At 49.9% G+C, this 8,560-nt stretch overlaps 1 protein-coding gene across 1 annotated transcript in view; it reads right to left on the reverse strand.

The window, feature by feature from the left end:
* The window catches only part of ZFHX2 (zinc finger homeobox 2), a 31,823-nt gene extending 26,105 nt beyond the window's left edge, over positions 1-5,718 (reverse strand). Inside the window, exon 1 of the mRNA XM_025391342.1 lies at positions 5,049-5,718. The gene's annotated coding sequence lies outside the window, so the exon portion shown is untranslated. The remainder of the gene's footprint in view (positions 1-5,048) is intronic.
* Between the last annotated feature and the right edge of the window lie 2,842 nt (positions 5,719-8,560).

Here is an 8,560-nt window from a genome sequence, read left to right on the forward strand (position 1 = left end):
AGGCCTGAACTTTAGCTTTGATGTAATCCTGTGTTCCTGCCAAACACAGAAAGAGGGCTCCTATTCTCTCATTAGACTTTGGGGGTAAAAAATGCTGAGGGGTGCTGAGCTGTCTCAGTAGAAATTATTAAAAGATATCTTCCTCCAGGTGTATGCAGCCCTCATGCCAGTGGTACAGCTTGGTGACAGGACTGTGGGTGGACCTCAGCCCTGTCACCCCTTAACAACTGCACATGGGGGCCCTGGTGTCTGGACTCGTTCCTACATGAGGAAGCCACTGAGAGCTCATGGGATTACCCTATGGGGCTGGAAGTTACTTCTAAATCTTTCACCCCTGCCTTGCCAGCCTGGGGAGGAGGGATGGGCAGGCAGTTCCCTGGGACTTTCCCCAGAGAGGCAAGGGGCTCTGGGAAAGTGGGTGGTGGGATGACTGAGCTTAGTGTGAGAAGCTCAAGAAGAAAGATGGAAAAATCAATGAAATGAGTTTCTAACGGTGAGGTAAAGGACCGCTGTGTCGACAGCCTGTCGCCTGCTGCAAAATATGAGCTGCCCAACTCCGTAGCGGCGGCTGACAGTGCAACAGCCACCACTGTCCTTCCTTCAGGCCCCCTGCCCACCAGCCCCTTCTCTAGCTGCCCTGGCCTTTTCTTATTATAGCCAGACTGTCCTCCAGCACTCCCAGCTCTCTCCCCTGTCTTCTTTCGTAGATTTCTCAACCCATTCAGGGGCTTTTTGGCCCTTCACCTCGTGATTCCTGGTTGGGTGCATCTTTGTTTTCTATAGCTTCTGTGTATTTAGACCTCTGCTTTCTGCAGATTTCGCTCTGAGAGTTGTGAGCTCTACATCTCTTGCCTCCCCCTCTTCTAGATACCTCTGGAGTCTTTCAACAATGGAGAGTCAGACATCAAGGCCATCTGTCACAGGGTTCTTTACATCAAGATCTGGGCAGCAGTAACTTCTCCCTCCTTTGGCCTTTTGGCCCACATGGCCAGTGCTGCCTTCCTTGTATTAATAATTATCTGGGTTGGGATAGGTGTTTAGAATGGGTCTGGTATTGATTTATGAACTCCTTATTTGCGGTCATTGTATATATATGGTTATGAACAATTCAGTTGTAGTTTCATGATTGGGAATCGGGTTGGGATGCTACTTTTAATTCACATTTGCCAACTCTCTCTTTGGAAACAACTCTCAACCTTTTCTGGAAACCGCCTCCTTTCTCTTCCCTCCTCTACATCTTCCTCTTGGGCTCCTAGGACTGTTCATTTAGGTTTTCCTCCAATTATCACTACAAAGACTCGGCATATCAGCCCTGAGAGTTCCCCTGGCTGCCTCCAAGTGTGACCCTAACCCAGTCTTTCCTGTCTGCCTCAGATCTCACTGTCACTGGTTAACTACCCTCTAGCCATTCCCTCGGGTTTCTGATTTCCCAGTTTGCCCGTTAATGTAGACTTAGATGGGGAGAGTGGGTGAAAATTAGGTGGGCAGCTCTTTCCCCCAGCCTCTCCCTACTAATTCAATGTTTGATCAACAGATATTTATTAAGCCTTTTCTGTGTGACAGACACTGTGCTAGGTGCTGGAAAACAACTGGAAACTAGACAGATGTAGCCACTCCTCAGATGGCCATGTGACTAACCCTGAGTCTCTCACCAGACCTAAGTCTCTCAGACTAGGGGACTCTGTCCCATTTTACCCTTCCTGTACAGCCAAATTCCACTGTGCCCTCTGGCATTTCACAACTCTTCCCTTTTCTCAATCCCTGAATAAGTTTACACTCACACAGCCCTGATCCCTTCCTCTGCATTCCAGCTTTAGTCTCCATTCCTAAACCCAAAGCCATTACACTTTCAACAACTCTCCCAGCTCACAAAGCCCTTCTCCTTTCACATTCTGTAACTACCATTTCTAGTCCTCCTCTTCTGTCTCTGCCTGACTTTTGATCCAACCATCCCGATCTCAATGCCCTATCTTAGGTTCCTTCCTCTTGCTACTGTCAGGCTCTAGTAAACCTCAGGCACTCACAAACAAGAGTTATTTGTGACAACTGTTGTTCTGAGCTAAGAAGAGCTCCAGGGAGACAAGGTCAAGCTACCAGAGTCAGAAATACTACCAATTCGACCCAGGCCCTGGCCCCATAGGTGATACAGCACCCTGGCAAAGCAGCAAGTTATTCCTGTATGGGTCTCAAGGTAACACCAGCTACCTCTGACATCATGGAGGGAGGAACCGTGTCAGGTTGCCAAGGCAATACCAGCAATTTATGACATCAGAGGCTTGAGGTCTTTAGTTCTCAGGGGCTGGGAAGATTCAAGTTCCTCTCAGCTGAAGTTTATGGGAATTCTACTTTTTCATTTCTTTGCTTGTGTTCTGGCTTGGGAATGAAGTACAAAGGCCTTTGGTGGGGGTAGTGAGTGATTAGGCCAATGAAATGAATGCTCGTAAGGTTCTCTCTCTTCCCCATATATTTCTGCTTTCTCTCCCTCTCTTGGGCATTTCTCTCTTCTGATGCTTCGCCCAATGGTATTCCTGCTATTTCTGCTATGCTTTTTTTTCCAACCTCCCCTGCCCCCCCGCAGTGCTCTCGCTTTCTTTGCATCAGTCACGCTGTGTCCTCCTCACACCAGAGGCATTTGTTTCCTTTGATACCTCATCCTCTCTTTTCCCCCTACCAAGCTCTGTGCAGCTCTGATCTGCCTCAGCACTCCTTCGTTTGCCATCCATTTACCTTCTTTGTACCATACTCTTTTCCCATCTCATCTTGTTCGGCAATTCCTTCCTTCCCCCTCTTTACTATTGTATTAATTTAATAGTGCTTTTTCTGTTGACCTCCACTTTAGGAATATTCTATCATTTCTCTTCCTTTTACCTTCTGTATTGCTATCAACACGTTTTGTTTCATTCTTTCAATTTCTTAATCACCTCTTCATTCCTCCCGTGCCCCCCAGTCCGCATAGATTTTCCTCTCTTCCTTTGCATATCCCTCACGTCATACATTTCTCTACCCCGTGTGTTTATTGCACTGACCACCCCTTCCTTTCTTTAATTCTGTTAACCTCTGAAATCGTCCATCTTCTGCCCATGTCTACCTGCTCCTTTTACCTTTCCAAGCTCCTGAGGTTTGGAAAAACAATGATGGGCTAAAAACCAAGGTAAACTCTCCAGATCCTTTATCCACCCTTACTGTTCTTCAGGCTGAATGAACCTGGCTCCTTACATACGATAGCTTTTATCACACTAATAAACATTGCCTCATAAAAAAGATGGTGCTGGATCTAAATATGATACTAGCAGGGGCCTAGGAAGAAGATGAACTAAAAAGTGAAGAAAAAGCAACTGATATTTAGAATGAACTGAAGGATGGGGGGCAACCAGGCAGGGTGGAGCTTAGAGTCCTAGGGAATGTCCTCTTACAAAATCAAAGTTGACAGTTAACTATAATGGCACTGATTGATGAAGGGGTTATATGCCCCTGGAAGCCCATTAAATTATTTCTTGGCCTGTTTATGTGCCTTCACAAACCATACCCCACACCTCTCCCAGCCCCTTGCTTGCTGGTACATTCTGCTGCTGGGGTTAAAATGCTGGATAAGAGGAAAAGGGATAAAAGAAACTTAGGATGATCAAGAAGAAAAGGTAGGAAGAGGGCAGATTATGGGAACAAAGGTGGAAACTCATAAGAGAGCTGGTGGGAAACAGATGGAAAAAAGAGGTGAAGCAAAATGGGGAAATAAAAAAATATACAATGATAAAGTGGGGGAAGGGAGGAAAATTAAGTCAGCAGGGAAGAGGTTTTGTGGTGGGAAGCTCCTGGGAAGGCAGATGACACGCATGAGACCAGAAGGTGAGGTTCTGATGAGGGAGACAGGCACATGGCAAAGGGGACAGTCAACAATGCTAGGAAGTTCCAAAGCTTCCCTGGTGAAGGTGGAAGAGGAGGCTGTCCTGGCCATGCTGAAGGCACTAGAGGCTTTGGTGGAGACAGATTTGCTCCATCATCCCACTCCTCCAGGCCCTGACTGTGACCACCACAATCATGACTGATAAGCAAATTCCAAAGTAGCTTGAAAAGGCCAGAGATATCCAGACAGACTCTGAAGGAGAGGGCATGGAGTTCTAGACCGACAGAACAGGCAGCCAAGGCATGACACATAGTGACAGAGACACACAAGGAGAGGATCACTGGGATGGGAAGGGTCACAAGTGAAGGCAGTGACATACAGACCCAGAGATGGATGGGATGGGAGAGACGAGATGAATGGCAAAACCAAAAGTCAGGGACACATGGACAGAGATCAGCGGGGCTACAGGCGCAGCGAGAAGCGTGGTCTTGTGCTTGAAAATGATAGGGCTGCTCAGAGGGGCAGACAAGAGGGGATGGGGGTGATGGGATGGGCGTGCAGGACAGACACGCTTCACCTTGAATGGGCATGTGGCCTCCCCTCACCTACTCAACCCTTTCAAAAAAAGGAATGGAAAGCCCAACTTCAGCCAAAAACGAACGAAGATTGAGGGTATCCACGTCCCCTCCCACTCCACGCCCCAGCGCGCTAGCCCATCCATCAGCCCGCCGGCCGCTGTTCTCCCGTCCCACAGCCGGCGGGGGGCCGCCGAGACCCAGGCCCCTCCAGGCTGACAGCTCTGAGCCCTCACACTCACCGGGCCTCCCCTTCCCTCCGGGACCCCCGCTCCCTGCACAGCTCAGCGCGGTCCGTCTAGGCTTTCCATACCCTCCGTCTGTCCGGCGGGCCTCTGCCTTTCCCGTTCCCGTTTCTCCCTCCACCCCCGCATCTCTCTCTACCCCCGTCCCCGCGCACGCCCTCTTCCTCCCACACCCCTGTCTGCTTTCTCCCTGGGCTCTCGGTCTGTCTGTCCGTCCGTCCTTGTCCCCTCCCCCAGCCCCTTCTCGTCCCTCTCCGTCCCCTCCAGCGGCAGTCTCCGAGCGCCTCCTCTCCCGTCTCGAGCTTCCAAAGAGCAAGGAAGGGAAGAAGAGAGAGAGGGAGAGGAGAAAAAAACCAACCCAGCAGCATCGGAAATCGATGCACTTACACCTCAGCTGGAAGCAGGGACGGGAGTCGAACCGCGGCCGCCGAGCAGCGCGAGGCGGGGAGGGGAGGGGGCGGCTCTTGGAAGGGACTTCTCCGATGTGTTGATTCCTCTTTTTTCCCCTCCTCCTCCCTCCCTCCAGCGCTCGCTCCGGGGCGTCGGGGACGGAGATGGAAAAAATAAATAAATAAATTCACGGCGGTGAGGGAAGTGAAGGAAAATAATCAATGCTATTTGGCTGCGGCTGAAGTGTTTCCCCGGCTTCGTGAGGGGGTTTCCATTGATTCACCCTGGGCACTCGCTCGCTCCCTGCCTCCTCCTCCTCCTCCTCCTCCTCCTCCTCCTCCTCCTCCTCGCCCTCCTCCTCCTTCTCGCCCTCACTCCTCCGCCTCATTCACTGGCTGGAGTCGAGGCGTCCCACACAATGGAATAATCAATACCCAGGCGCCCGGGGCGGCCCCACTGAGCAGGTGCAGCGACCCGCCCGCCGCGGCGCATGCCGGGAGTTGTAGTCTGTTCGCGTCCGCCCGCCTCGCGGGACCCAGGGCCCGAGGGCAGGCCGGCCAGCCCACCAGGTCGCCTCCTCGACTCTGGCTCCAAGTTCAAGCCGGTGCTTGCAAAGAGGGCAGGCCCCTTTAAACTCTTTTCCGTCTCCTCTCTTCTTCATCCTGTGGTCTGCAGAAACCATACATGTGTTTTGTTGTTTTGTTTTAAATCAGCTACAGAACAAACCCTGAGCCGCCCAAGGCCTCCTTTTTTTCATTCCCTTCTTCCTGCCTTATTATTCCCCCCCTCTCCTATTGGGTACTAGAACCTTTTCTACCGCAGCAATTACTTTTTAGTCTCTGAGAGCTTCTGCCTCCTCCACGCGGTTACATAGTCCCCTGAGCTGGGTAGTGGGAGGTTCGGGCTCCTCCTCCTCATCTTCAGTTTATCAGCTCATTAAGTGTTCCTGCAATTTTTTTTATTTTTTATTTTTTTGTTGTTGTTGAGATGGAGTCTCGCTCAGTCGCCCAGGTTGGAGTGCAGTGGCGCGATCTCGGCTCACTGCAACCTCCACCACTGGGTTCAAGCGATTCTCCTGCCTCAGCCTCCTAAGTAGCTGGGATTACAGGCAAGCACCACCACACCCAGCTAATTTTTGTATTTTTAGTAGAGACGGGGTTTCACCATGTTGGTCAGGCTGGTCTCCAACTCCTGACCTTGTGATCCACCTGCCACGGCCTCCCAAAGTGCTGGGATTACAGGTGTGAGCCACCGCTGCGTCCGGCCCGTTTTTTGTTGTTGTTTTTTGAGACAGAGTCACTCTGTCGCCCAGGCTGCAGTGCAGTGGCATGATCCCAGCTCACTGCAACCTTCGCCTCCCAGGTTCAAGTGATTCTCCTGCCTCAGCCTCCCAAGTAGCTGGGATTATATAGGTGCCCGTCACCATGCCCTGCTAATTTTGTATTTTTAGTAGAGATGGGGGTTTCACCATCTTAGCCAGGCTGGTCTGGAACTCCTGACCTCAGGTGATCCACCAGCCTCAGCCTCCCAAAGTGCTGGGATTATAGGCGTAAGCCACCTCGCCCGGCCGCTCCCGTATTCTAATAACAATAATTTCTAAGATTTCTTGAATGCACAGGGACAGTTTCAAGCACTTTTACATATATTGTCTAGTCCTCTCAATCCCATGAGGTAGATACTATTATAGTCCCATTTTACAGTTGAGGAAACTAAGGCACAAATAAGTGAATTAACAGGCCCAACGTCCAATGGCCAATAAGTAAGTGACAGCACCAGGATTCAAAAACCTCCATGGTCTGGGTCCAGAGCCCACACTAACTGCTATAGCCTACTTCTCTTAAACAACACAACAAAACCCTGAAGTTCACATGACAAAAATGAGAAAGAAATGAACATTTTGAGTTTATACTATGTAACAGTTTATGACTGAATCCTCATAGGTAACTGTGGGGCAGACCACATTTTCTCAACGAAAAAGCAGAGGCTGGCTGGGTGTGGTGGCTCACGCCTGTAATCCCAGCACTTTGGGAGGCCAAGGCGGGTGGATCACCTGAGGTCAGGAGTTCAAGACCAGCCTGACCAACATGGAGAAACCCTGTCTCTACTAAAAATACAAAATTATCTGGGCATGGTGGCATGCACCTGTAATCCCAGCTATTTGGGAGGCTGACATAGAATAATTCCTTGAACCCGGGAGGCAGAGGTTGCGGTGAACCAAGATCACACCATTGCACTCCAGCCTGGGCAATAAGAGTGAAACTCCATCTCAAAAACAAAAACAAACAAATAAAAAACAAAAATTAGGCAGGTGTGGTGGCATGTGCCTGTAGTCCCAACTACTCAGGAGGCTGAGGCAGGAGAATCACTTGAACCTGGGAGGCAGAGGTTGCAGTGAGCTGAGATGCCAGAGTGAGACTCAGTCTCAAAAAAAAAAAAAAAAGAAAAAGCAGATGCTTAGGGAAGTGGAGTAGCTTGCCGATGGCCAAACATCTAGAAAGTGAAGCTGGGAGTCAACCCCAGGTCTGGCTCCGGAAACTGATCTTTCTGTTCAAATAAGCTGCAGCTTTTACCCCACTGGATTGGACCTTATAACACAAGGAAAAATTAGGTCTTCATCCCAGGTTAGCAAAACTGGAAAGCAAAAGATGGATGAAAAGCAGGCCCTAGGAGCTGGGGTTGCTTCCCTCCCTAACCAATGGTGCTTAACATGGAGTGGGGCCAGGGGTTCACCCAAGCTATCCCAAGTTCAAGATGCCATTTGTTTATTTATTTTTACACAGGGTCTTGCTCTGTTGCCGAGTACAGGCAGTAGCAGGATCATAGCTCACTGCCCTTGACCTCCTGGGCTCAAGCTATCCCCCTGCTTCAACCTCCTGAGCAGCTGGGACCACAGGCATGCGCTACCACACACAGCTAACTAAAAAAAAAAATTTTTTTTTTTTTTTAGAAACAGGGTCTTGCTATGTTGCCCAGGCTGGTCTCAAACTCCTGGCCTCAAGTGATCCTCCTGCCTCGACCTCCCAAAGCGGTAGGATTACAGGTGTGAGCCAACGCACTTGGCCAAAATGCCATGTCTTTAAACCAGTGTCCTTCTCCTTATAATACCTCTCACTGGTCATGTGTTTCCAAAAACCCCAAAGAGGGCAGGTGTTGAGAACATGGCACTTCTCACCCATCATAGGAAGGAGTCCAGGAGTTAAGAGCCACAGTTCCTCAGGGAGCTTCCTCACATGGAAGGTCAGACATATAATTAGAGTCTCCAGATAACCATAATCCTCAGAGGGAGTAAGAAGGAATCATCTCTATTAATATTTTGTCTCCCAAAGCATTCAAAGGGTCAACCCCATGTTTTCCTGAATTTTATTTTTTGGGGGAGAGATGGAGTCTCATTCTGTCGCCCAGGCTGGAGTGCAGTGGCGCCATCTCAGCTCACTGCAACCTCTGCCTCCCTGGTTCAAGCAATTCTCATGCCTCAGCCTCTGGAGTAGCTGGGAACACAGGCATGCGCC

Source organism: Theropithecus gelada, chromosome 7b, assembly GCF_003255815.1.
Source record: "Theropithecus gelada isolate Dixy chromosome 7b, Tgel_1.0, whole genome shotgun sequence".
In the NCBI taxonomy this organism is placed as follows: Eukaryota; Metazoa; Chordata; class Mammalia; order Primates; family Cercopithecidae; genus Theropithecus; species Theropithecus gelada.